The sequence below is a fragment of the Erythrolamprus reginae genome, chromosome 9 (genome assembly GCF_031021105.1).
Source record: "Erythrolamprus reginae isolate rEryReg1 chromosome 9, rEryReg1.hap1, whole genome shotgun sequence".
Taxonomy (NCBI): Eukaryota; Metazoa; Chordata; class Lepidosauria; order Squamata; family Dipsadidae; genus Erythrolamprus; species Erythrolamprus reginae.
In genome coordinates this window covers 33,783,150-33,796,278 of record NC_091958.1, presented here as the reverse complement: position 1 = coordinate 33,796,278, position 13,129 = coordinate 33,783,150, and positions in this window count along the sequence as shown.

Here is a 13,129-nt window from a genome sequence, read left to right as displayed (position 1 = left end):
AGATATAACTTTTGCGTAGAGTTGTTTAGTTAGTTAGTTAGTTAGTTAGTTAGTTAGTTAGTTAGTTAGTTAGTTACTTACTTACTTACTTACTTACTTACTTACTTACTTACTTACTTACATACTATGCCACCCAACTCCCTAGGGACTCAGGGCAGCTCACAACCAAAACGAACATGGATCAGTATAAAAACATTTCAACAATAGATGAATGAATTGTGCAAACCCATGTCTTGTATGGCAGCAAGATGTATTGCATTCCGTGCTGCTTACTAGGTGAAGCTAGCTAGAAACTTTCAGCCCTAAGTGAGTTAATTAAAAATATTTAATCTTACCTCACACACAGCTAATAATATACTCAATGCCATATACAGTATCCCAAAACTCTGTTATTTGTCTCCTCTTCATAGCAAACCCTGTGAATTTTTTTTTTGGGGGGGGGGGGGCATTCTTCCTACTTTTTTTATAGATGCTTTATTATCAGTATTAAAGTTTGATTTCTTCCCTGGCAGTATATTAACAGTCTCATAAATGTCAATACCCAGCACTTTTCAATTTCCTTCGCTAACTACTGAGTACCTGGTGTTGGTGTTGTTTTTAAAAAGGGGGGTTGCAGTTTAACTGTGCCTGTTGGTCATTGGAGAGCCAGTCGCGAAGGCAGCGTAAGTCTCCACCTACCCATCCAGACACCGCCATTTGGGTTCTTTTACCCCCTGTGTATGCGCTGAATGCTTTGCACATGTGCAGAAGGTTAAAGAACCCAAATGGTGGCATCTTGGTGGGTGGGCGGAACTTTACACTGCCATAGCGACTGCCTGTCCAATGACTGACAGGCATGAGCGAACCGGGAGCATTTCACCCCTGCGTTTAACTTTTTGCAGGGATGACTTTAGTATAAACCAGTGCTTCTCAATTATTTTGTTATGCCCACCCTAGGAAGAAGTAAATATTTTGCACCCCCCTAACTCTCTGCTGGGACAATTGTTTCCAATATTTGGTACATTTCCACTGAAAAAAAATCAAGCTACTTATCAGCATGATTGGGGTGTAATGTGTTTAAGTGACGTCTTTATTTGTCTTCATGCTGTCCACTGCCAACATTTTTAGACACAGTAAACATACCGGTCTCCCTCTGTAGTCAAAGTGAAGCCAAGCGCTACATAAGCTTTGTCATATTTCCTCCTCTTAGCTTTCGAGAGACTTATGTTTGTCTCATTATCTCTGACTCTCTCCTCCTTCCTTTTCATCCGTGTTAAATATTTTTCCATGATGTTTCTTAAGGGGGAGGGGCGGCATACAAATCTAAATAATAAATAAATAAATAATAAATAAGATTTCTTATCTGCACTTCATATCTCCTGCTCTGTGCTTTGTGCTATTGTTCGGTGCAAAAGACCCCCTAATCCCTGGGGCAAATAAAGCCCATTCCCCAGGGTCATGCACCTCCCCTGGCATCACTTCACCCCACCGTGCCCCCTCCAGTGTGGCTCACCCCAGTATTTGAGAAGGACTGGTATAAACAGAGGCATAGAATCAAGATCATGTGAAGCATTAATACCACTTTATAACACCCTACAAAATCACCCCCAGAATCCTGTTGCATGTCGACATTCCAGGGAACAGCCGGGATCACATTCTGTGGGTTGTCCCTTCTAGCAGGAGATCTGGCTACGCAGATTGGCTGCCGCGCTTGACAAGGCAATCCACTTCTGCTGTTGCTGTTACTGTTTCTGGCTTGATGTTACTACTGAGTTTACTGTACAATAAAGTTTTCAAGGACCGCTGATATTGAGATGTTCAAAGAAGAGAAAGAAGAGGATCAAAGGTCTGAAGACTAAAACCTATAAAGAACAGTTGTAGAATTTGGGCTTGACTAGTCTAAGAAAAAGAAGAATTAAGGGTGACATGTTAGCAGTGTTCCAGTGTTTGAACCAAAATGAAGAGGGGGTCAAATTATTCTCCAAAGCACCAAAGAGCAGGACAGGAAACAATGGATGGAAACTAATCAGAGAGAAGCAACCTGGAATTACGGAGAAACTTCCTAACAATGGGGACAATTAACCAGCTTGCCTCCAGAAATCATGGGTGCTCCATCCCTGGAAGTTTTCAAGAAGAGACTGAACAGTCACTTATCTGAAATAGTATAGGTTCTCCTGTTTCAGCAGGGTGCTGGACTAGAAGACGTCCAAGGTCCCTTCTAGATCATTCGTTTAATTCTATATATGTATATACTGTATACATGGTGGCTGCTTCTACTGACTGTTGACTGTAGTTCAGCAGTTCAAATCTCACCACCAGCTCAAGGTTGACTCAGCCTTCCATCCCTCTAAGGTGGGTAAAATGAGGACCCAGATAGTTGTGGGCAATAGGCTGACTCTGTAAACTGCTTAGAGAGGGCTGTAAAAGCACTATTAAGTGATATATAAGTCTACAGTGCTATTGCTATTGTCTTTTTCAATGTGTGATAGTTCCATTTTATCATTACATAGGTGTTAACCTCACTAGGGTTCTACATTCCTACTACGCTTCGGTTGTCATGAGAAACGGGGAGGGCGGGGTTTGGTCATTGGGGAGGGAGGAGTGCAGGAGGCCCTGTGAAGTTTTCTTTCCTAATACAGAGTGGGATACGTTTCGGTTTCCTGGAAAACAGGTGACCAGGAGGAGACTATTAGAAGCTGCATTCCATCAATATGACGTGCTTAAGCAGGAAACCCTACACTACTTCAGATAGAGGGTTATCCAACATCTTCTTAAAAACCTATAGTGTTGGAGCATTCACAACTTCTGGAGTTGTTCCATTGATTTATTTGTTCTAACTGTCAGAAAATTTCTCCTTAGTTCTAAGTTACTTCTCTCCTTGGTCAGCTTCCACCCATTGCTTCTTGTTCTACCCTCAGGCTCCCTCTTCCTTGTGGCAACACTTGAGATATTGGAACACAGCTATCATGTCTCCCCTGGTCCTTCTTTTCATTAAACTAGACATACCCAGTTCCTGCAACCATTCTTCCTATGTTTTAGCCTCCAGACCCTTAATCATTTTTGTTGCTCTTCCCTGTACTCTTTCTTTCTGTACATATCCAGAGCATGTGAAGACAGATTCTGGAGGACTGATCAGATGAAACCTACTAGATTAGGACAACAGTCCTATGAAGGTGGTCTCTGCAAATGATGTGGTACGCTAAGAGTACCGCACAACATGAAAGATGCAATGATCAACTGCTGTACCCAGACCATCTACAACTGTCTTGACTCTTGTCCTGCTATTGGAGCAAGATGGAATCTGGGAAGAGAGAGTAGGGCTGACTATGTGCACCTCTCCCACACTTTAATCCAATTCACGAGCAAGTCTTAACATACACACTCCAATTTAGATGTCAAGGTCACCTTTGAACACGATGGACAAATATAATCATCAAAGAGAACAATTAGCGGGGGTGGGGACATGATAACTACCTTCTAGTATTTAAAGGACTGTCACAGAGAAGAGAGGATTTACTTACTCCATTTTTTTCTTTTACTGATCCTGCAAGCCTTTCATCAGAGTAGAATTGGGGCAATAGAGTGGAGCTAAGAATTTACCAGCTGGAGGCCCTTCCTTATGCCTATGCAGAGTTCACAGCAGATATGTTCTCAGTGCACCCAGATAGAGAAATGCCTGCACCTTCCTAGGATCAACTCATAGCGTCCTGATCATGAGGTGAGAGCTACACCTCTAGGTCAACCTACCACTCATTAACTTACTCATTATTATTTATTTAATTTATTTATTAGATTTGTATGCTGCCCCTCTCCGTAGACTCCGTATTATCCCTAATTTTTCCATCGATCCAGATTGGACCCTACCCTGACCAGTTTCCACCCATTGCTTCTTATTCTGTCCCCCTGCCTCCACGGTGCTTTGGAGGCTAACAGAGTAACAGAGTACAGTATTCAATTATTCTATTACTCTCCAAAGCACCAGAGGCTAGAACGAGAAGCCATTGGCGGAAGCTAGTCAGAATGAAGTCCAAGCTGGAACTACAGAGAAATTTCTTGACAGTGGTAATGATTCAAGCAATGAATTAGCCTGTTAAATCTACTGATGTGTGCAGAACACGCATCTCAATATTTGGGGACAATGGAAATTGTTCATTAAAAAGTCATACAGGAATCCAGGAACCTCCAATTACCATTTTTTCAGAGTATGAGACACAGCTTTCTCCTCCCTAAAAGAGGCTGAAAATTTATACTTATACTCCAATGTAGCTTTTTTGGGGGGGGAGAAAGGTTTTTCCCCAGCCCTAATGAGGTGCTAACGGTTTTCCGGGCTTCCAGCCCTAAGTATTTGCAGGCTTGTTTTCATTCCTACTCTCTATGAAAAAGGTTTTTTCAGCCTTAATTAATCAGGGGATAAAATAATGTGCTAAAGCTGCCCAGGCGAAGGATTCTAGCCAGTTGAATACCCGGTGGGTAGATTTCCCCCCCACCCCCAATTTTCCTTCCTCAAAACTAAGGTGCATCTTTTAGTCCAAAAAATACAGCAGATGTTTTGTTGCAGAAAAGCAAAGAAAGTGAAATCCCTACCAAATTGTTGTATAAAATAATTGTTGCAGCTGTAACAGAGAAGGGCCAATAATACCTTTTTAGGTAGGAAGAGAAGGTTGCCTATCTCTTTCTTTTAAAAGACCAGCCGAAGCAGTTTTACCCTGAAGCCCTCGCCCTCCATCATTCAGCTTCTGTGGATTCCCGATCCACTTGCCTTGCTTGGAATAACAGCCAATGATCTTAAGTTAAAGTGCAGACTCGACCGAGTCATGCTCACATTAACTTAAGGTGGGCATGCTTCTGTGTTTGAGTCAGAATGTGTGACTCCGTGTGCGTGTGTGTGTGTGTGTGTGTGTGTGTGTGTGTGTGTTTTGGATCTGAGTTCTTTTATTTGGCTTCTGCTGCCATCTACAGTAGTAAAGAGAACCTTGCCAGAAAGAATAGATAGAATAGATAGAACAGAAAAGACAAAGGGATTAGAGAAAAGAGAGGGAGAGAGACAGAGAGAAGGAGGAGAGAGGGAGAGAGACAGAGGGGGAGAGAGGGGGAGAGAGAGGGGGGAGAGGGGGAAGAAGGTGGGAGAGAGAGAGAAGAAGAGAGACAGACTGAGACAAAGAGGGGGAGAGAATGAGAGACAAAGACAGAAGGGGAAGAGAAAGAGAGGAAGAGAGACACACACAGAGAGAAGAGGATAGAATGAGAGAAGGGAAGGGGGAGAGGGAGGGAGAGAGAGAAAGAGTCAGATGGAGAGGGAGAGATGGAGAAAGAGAGAAGGAGGGAGGGAGAGAGAAAGACAGAGTGGGAGACAGGGTGAGAGAGAGAGCGTGAGAGGGGGAAGAGGATGGGAGAGAGAGGGGAAGAGAGACAGATGGAGACCAAGAGGGGGAGAGAATGAGAGAAGGAAAGGGGTAGAAGGAGGGAGAGAAAGAGACAGATGGAGGGGAAGAGATGGAGACAGAGAGAAAGGGGGAGGAGAGGGGGGGGAGAGAATCAGCATCAATATCATCAACTACCTTTCTAGTTTTCTATTCAGCCCCTATCTAAACATCCTAAGGTAACTTGTGAGCAGGTCATTTGGGGTCAGGGAAGCAGGAAAAGCTTACCTCTGCAACATAAGTGCTTCGTCAAAAATTTATTCCGCATTGTTTTAGCCATTCTTTAGTTTAATGGAGAAGAAGGTCTCATAGGAAGGACCCAAAGGTTTAGAAGTTAATTACTAGGTGGCTCAGAGGTAGGGAATTTTTTTTTGAAGTGTTCTATTATAGTCGTCTTTCCAGGCATCTGCAACCACTCTGTCTTTCCATATTTTGCTTAAGGAAAGGTACTGGAAGGAAGCCTAGCCATGTGGCTTTTCAGATCAGAAAAGAGAGGGAGTCAAGGAATCCTTCCTTCCTTCCTTCCTCCCTCCTTTCCTTCCTTCCTTTCTCCCTCAATCCCTCCCTCCCTCTTGCCTTCCCACCTTCCCCCTTTCCTCCCTCCCTCTCTCCCTCTCTTCCTAATTTCCTACTTTCCTTCCTTCTCCCTTCTTACTCCCTCCCTCCTTTCCTTCCTTCTTCCTTTTCCTTCCTTCCTTTCTACCTCAATGCCTCCCTCCTTCTCTCCTTCCCCCTTTCCTTCCTCCCTTTTTTCTCCCCTCCCTTCCTCCCTCCCTTTTCTCTTTTCCTTTCCTTTTCCTTCCTCCCTCCCTCCCTTCTTCCCTTTCTTCCCATCCTTCCTTTCTTCCTCTCCCCTCCTTCCCTGAATCTTCAATAAAAACTGAATTAAATAAAACAAGAAAAGAAAAGCAAAAAAGAGAGGGGGGAGAGATTAATATCTAAAATGATATAGAAATGATTCCCAACCTTCTTTTTAAAAAGATAATTACCACCTGGTTGTCCCTCCTCTCCCTTAAATACCTTCCAACCCCACCCCCCTCCTCTCCCACTCATTGCATCTTCAAGTCATCCATCCATCTGTTTGGTTTCAGCAAAAGGTTTTCCCGTCTTTCACCAGAAAAAAGAAAGAAAAAGAAATCTTTGCTGTTTGTTCTCTGACCATAATCAGTGTAGCAGTTTCTCCTTAATGGAAACCACTCTTAGACTAATTTGCCACTCACAAAGTACAAGGAGGAAAGAGGGGGGTTTAATATTGTCATATGTGAATTAATCCCACATCTTGTGTTCGTTTCAGGTTTTGTTTAAATAAATGCTTATTCAGTTTAATTGCAAAATAAAAATATAGAAGAAACAAAAGCTAGAAAATCAAGGAAAGGAAAGAAAAAACACAGAGAAGCAAGTAATAACTTCCAAGTTTCTTCAGCACGGTAGAGAACTACGATGCCTCAAACACGAACTAAGTATTGGCCACAAGATTACGGCATATGCTGCAATGCCCTGCCTGTCAATGATTACTTCAGCTTCAACCACAACAACACAAGAGCACACAACAGAGTCAAGCTTAATATTAACCGTGCCAGACTTGACTGTAAAAAGTATGACTTTAACAATCGAGTTGGCAAAGCCTGGAACTCAGTACCGGACTCCGTAAGAATCATGCCCTCACCCCCAACACTTTACCCATAGACTATCTATGGTTGACCTCACCAGATTCCTAAGAGGTCAGTATGGGGCATACATAAATGCACTAGAGTGCCTACCGTCCCCTGTCCTACAGTCTCTCCTATATCTTCTCTTCTATCCATTATATCTCTTCTCTCTTTTCTGCTATTCTCTCTAGTTATATTTACTCCTATGTTTTCTCTTTTATACTCTATTTCAGTGTTTCCCAACCTTGGCAACTTGAAGCTATCTGGACTTCAACTCCCAGAATTCTGGGAATTGAAGTCCAGATAGCTTCAAGTTGCCAAGGTTGGAGAACACTGCTCTATTTGATATATTCTACTTGTATATATCCTCTAGAAGCTTCATTGCGTATTATTGTGTATTGGACAAATAAAATTAAGTAAGTAAGTAAGTAAGTAAGTAAGTAAGTAAGTAAGTAAGTAAGTAAGTAAGTAAGTAAGTAAGTAAGTAAAAGTGTTTGCAGGGTTTTTCCATTGCTCTACTTGCTCCAACTGTTTCTTACTAGGTGCTAATGATGTCCCCAGCTCTTACTGGGTTGCAAGCTCTTTCATTGTTACTCTCTCCAAATAAAGTTTTTTTTAAAGTCCTAACCAGGGGATAAAATAACATGCTGAAGCTGACCAGACTAAGGACGTTAGCCAGTTGAATACCTGGCATGTGTGTATATATATAAATATATATATATATATACACACCAACCATTTCCTTTCCATCAGCATTTTTCTAAATGGATGCCTTTTCAACCCTAAGCTGGAATATTTTCCTGGTTTCTCTAAAACCTGCTGCTGCCTTGATGGAATTGCTGTTGCTTTGCTCATCACACATCTGTTCCTGCGGCCCACTCAGCAATGTTGCAGATCTTTGCTGGGAGGCATGAATGTTAGCCAAACAAACTTGGTTTGTGCCACTTGTCTGGCTTAGTGGAGCCCCGAGGCTGGCTGGGTGATGGAGGGGGGGGGGGGTGTTTATAGAGAGAGAACAACGCTGCAGTGAAATTGTTCAGCAGAAAAATAAAATGGGTAGTTTTCAAATTGCTTTATCAGTTGCTCAGTTGCCGGTCTGAGATGAGACTCCTACATTGCGAGTTGTTCTGGGTCTCATATTCGCACAGCCAATTTGCAACTCTTCAAACTAGGACAGAATATTAATTTGTATTCCCAAGACTGGTTGAAGCAGGGTCCCTGCTGTGATATAAAATAAAACTATTCAATGCTATGAGTTAGCAAACTCTTTAAATACGAGGGGCAAATACATGGTGGTGAAAGAGGGTTTTTTATATAAAAAAATGTCATACTTTTTGTAACTCACCCCGGTTGGCCAACTCTACATGACCCACCACAACTTGAAAAAATAATGAAGAGAAAACAAATTAAAGCTCAAAGATAGAACCCGACTATGGTTTCATCCCCAAACTTTAACCTTAGACTGTCTACTGTTGACCTCTCCCCATTCCTAAGGGGTCAGAAGGGAACATTCATAAATGTTTATGTACAGTTTATGGAGAATCTGCAGTCGACAGAAGTACGGTTAGTCACTACGCACACAGGGTAAGGCCATTAGAGGTGATTTGCACAGTGCAGAAATGGCTTCGGGACCAGAACAAGGAGTGGTACCAACAGGGCACATACGCCCTTTGTGTCTCCCTGGAAGAAGGCCATAAAACGATATGGAGATTACATGAAAAAATAGGGAGTATAGAAGAAACATCATTCTTTCTTGTGTGTAAGTTTCATTGTGTTCAATAAATAATTGTTGAAAGAAAAAAAATGTGGTGCATTACTTTCTGGGTGACCCTGATAGCTTTTTTCCCAGCCCTAACCAGCTGCTAATGATCTTTCCAGCTCTTAACTTGCAGGCTCTTTCATTATTTCCCTCTGTGAAGAATGTTTTCCAAGCCCTAAGTGTTTGCAGGGTTTTTCCATTGCTCTACTTGCTCTGACTGTTTCATTCCAGGTGCTAATGATGTTCCCAAGTCTTACTGGGTTGCAAGCTCTTTCATTGTTACTCTCTCCAAATAAAGCTTTTTTAAAGCCCTAACCAGGGGATAAAATAATGTGCTGAAGCTGACCAGACTAAGGACGTTAGCCAGATGAATACCTGGTAGGCAGATTTCCACCCCCACCCCCCCTTTTCCTCCCCCCAAACTAAGATGTGTCTTATATTCTGGTGCGTCTTATACTCTGCAAAATATAGTAAGTGCACTAGTGTGCCTACCATCCTTGTTCCATTTTATTTTTATTCATTTCATGTATTCAAATTATGTATATACTTATATGTATCAGTGTTACCTCAGTTCTCGACCACAATTCGTTCCGGAAGTGTGGTCGAGAGCTGATTTGGTCGAGAACCGAATTAATTTATCCCATAGGAAATAATGGAAATGGATTTAATTGGTTCCCAGCCCCTGTTGACTTGCTGGGAACCAATTAAATCTATTTCCTCTATTTCCTATGGGATAAAGATCTGAGGGGACGGGGTGAGAGGGAATGGGAGTCAGAATCCGACACGCCCCTCCTGGCCACCCGCTTAACAGCTTCCCAGTCTCTACCATCTAACCGCTCCAAGCTGCAGGAAGGGTGGGGGCGGCTGCAATACCGGCAGCTTCAGGGGGCTCCTTTCCTCAGTGGTTCATTTTGTTACCTCTAGGCAGCTACACCAACTTTTTCCTTCCCGGTGATGGCAATGGCGGCGGCTTCCCTTCGAGGAGCAGCAGTGCCGGGAATGTCACATGATGAAGGGAAGCCGCCGGAGCCGCCATCGCCAGGAAGGGAAAAGTTGGTGCAACTGCCTAGAGGTAACAAAACAAACCACTGAGGAAAGGAGCCCCCCTTCCTGCAGCTTGGAGCGGTTAGATGGTAGAGACTGGGAGGCTGTTAAGTGGGCGGCCAGGAGGGGCGTGTTGGATTCCGACTCCCATTCCCTCACCCCGTCCCCTCAGATCTTGTGCAGCTGCTTTGCAAAGTTGCCTGGGTTGCATATTTCGGATAATAAACAAAATTTTCTGTGGCTGTTCGATATCCAAATTTTTGTTTGGATACCGAAGCAAATTTTTGCAGAAAATTTTGTTCGGTATCTGAAATGTACGATAACCAAGGCATTCGAGAACCGAGGTACCACTGTATTATCTAATACCATATTGACTAAACAAACAGACAGACAGACAGACAGACAAACAAACAAACAAACATCCTCTGAGGTGAGTGGTACCAAAAACATGAATGTAAGAGTTTGGAAGAAAAAGAAACTAGTTTTGCTGATCCTGCGATGGTGGAGGGGAGGGATGGTACTATAGGAAAGGTAGGAGGACCAGGCAGAATTAGAAGATGGAGTCAAATGCATCATCAATTTGGAATCTCTAAGCGTTCATCAGAGTCCTAAGTCCAATCCTTTTTGAAATCCCGTGATTCTTATCTGGTGTCAATTTGCCTTGACCATTAGTAGATCAGATTCTGATTTTTTGCACCTGACACGAACCCTTAGTACATCAGATTCTTGTGTATAGATAGCATGGAATCAACTTGTAGTACTTTTCAACCCTATCCTGGCTCCTGATTTCTTCTTAGAACTGGTAGCACCAGGAACGGAAGGCTCCCCCAACCACTTGGGATGCTTCTGCGCTTGAGCGGTAGCTTCTGCGCATGCCCAAAAGCATCATGACTCATGCACACATGTGAGCATGCACAAACCAGTAGCAAAAATATTTACCACCCACCACTGCTCCATACCCAGCATATTTTCTTATAATAATGTGAACCAGTACTCAAACTTTGACCCATATTAGGCATTGTACCCTGCATGCTTTTCTTAATCAGAGATGATTGCTAAAGCTACAATTAAATGGATTCATTTACACCTTGGACTCTAAACCATGAATTATTATTTACAGTGGCCAAATTCCTAGAGTATACTGAAAATCGAGCATCCCATTTCATAGCAAGATGCAGGAGTTTTCTCCTGAGGGACGCATCCATGGGAGTTACCTCATCTAGGGAAAAGTCCAAAACCATTTAATCATAGCTCATAAAATCATCTGCTACAACGTCCTTCCTGTCAACGACTACTTCAGCTTCAACTACAACAATACACAAGCACACACTAGATACAAACTCAAAGTAAATTGCTCCAAACTTGACTGCAGAAAATACGACTTTAGCAACAGAATAGTTAATGCCTTGAATTCACTAGCTGACTTTGTAGTTTCATCACCAAACCCCCAAAACTTTACTCTTAGGCTATCCACTGTTGACCTCACCCGATTCCTGAGAAGTCAGTAAGGGGCGTGCATAAGTGGACCAGCATGCCTACCGTCCCTGTCCTAACCGTTAATACTGTCATTAGTACCCTTCCCGTGTATACAAACAGCATTATATCTATGTATACCAACAATAGGTACTTGACAAATAAAAGAGTAAATCTTTATTCAGCCTTCCTTGCAGGGTGGTATTTACTCACCTTCCCTACTGCTTCGCAAATGTGAGCATGTGCATGTCCGCAGCCTTCCTGCACACAACCCACCTCCGGGCAAGCATGCAGTTTTCCATACATGCACACAGCCTTCGATGCATGCACACAACAGTAGTGAGTTCCCTTGACTTTTGCGGGTCCGAACTTCGCAAAAAGTCTATACCACGGTTTTTCAAAAAAAATAATTAAAAAATACTCTGCGGTTTTTTCCCACACCACATTTTTTTCTACCCGTGATGTCATATGTCATCGCCAAATTATTGGGTTTTTTAAATATTTTTATTGATTTTTTTAAAATATGAACACACACACAACATAAAACAAGTGCTGTGTGAATAGTGCCCACCACCAGGCAAGCATTCACACCCCACCACCAAATCAGGGGTATTTCTTGTATATACCATTTTAACTCCAGAGCAAAATGTCTGTTTACATATTATAGAGTGATTCCAATTAACAAATTATTGTTAATAAATAATGTTAATAAATATCAGGATCATTGAGTATCTTCTTCAATGGTGAGTACCAGTAATAATGGTGAGTAATAATCTAAAGGTTGTTAAGGGAATGGGGAATTGTAATTTAGGGGTTTAAAGTGTTAGGTAATGTCCTGCAATACTATTCATAGCCAAAATATTGTAATTACTTCTACCTCTCTACTTTGCAGAAATTTGACTGCCGCAGGCGGTCTTGGAACGCATCCCCCGCGAAAGTCAAGGGTACTGTAGTGGGTACTAAAACCCATTGCTACCGGTTCACGTGTGCAGTTGCACGATGCTTCTGCGCATGTGCAGAATCGCCCCTGAGAAGTAGGAAGAGCCTCCTGCCACTGCTGCTACCATTTTGCAGAACTGGCGCACAGTCTCAAAAATGTGGATAAATGGGAAGTGATTACATCCCCCCGCAGACAGTTCTACCAATTCGCCCGAACTGGATAGAATGAGCTCAATACCACCTCCGTTCCACTGCTCACCCCATCTGTGCACACCTTCTGCAAAAGACATAGCTACTTTCACTTTATTGCTTGTGTAGAAAGAAGTGCTTTGAGTAACTTCGCTTTGCAACCTCTTGCAAAAACTCCTTCACCTTTGCTACGCTGGGTTCTCCCCACCCCCCTTCCCCTTCTCTTCGTAGCAAACTATGAAAAACTGATGATTAATTTCATTTTATGGGGGGTTTTTTGCAGTAACTGCAGAAATACTATCTCAAGCAGAAAGGGGAGGATAGGGGGGCAGGGAGGGAAAAGGGAAGCATTTTAATCAATCTCCAGTGTCTTACATTAGGGAAGATCTCAGATGGGAAAAACAAGGAAGTTTGGAAATATTAAACTTTAATGAGCAGAAGAGTCAAACTTATTGCTGTATCGACAGTAAGTTGATCCTCAAAGGGGAGCGAGGCCAAATCTTCCCATCAATCTCACCAGATAGTTATTGTCATTCAGAGTCAGCCCTTATTACATTTACCTGTCAGTTGCGAAGGAAGGATGAAAACCCATCCTTAGCAATTGCATTGACATATTTCACCCTCACCAAAGGCATTGTCTCCTTAGCCTCCTTCACTATTTTTTTTCTCCAAGATCA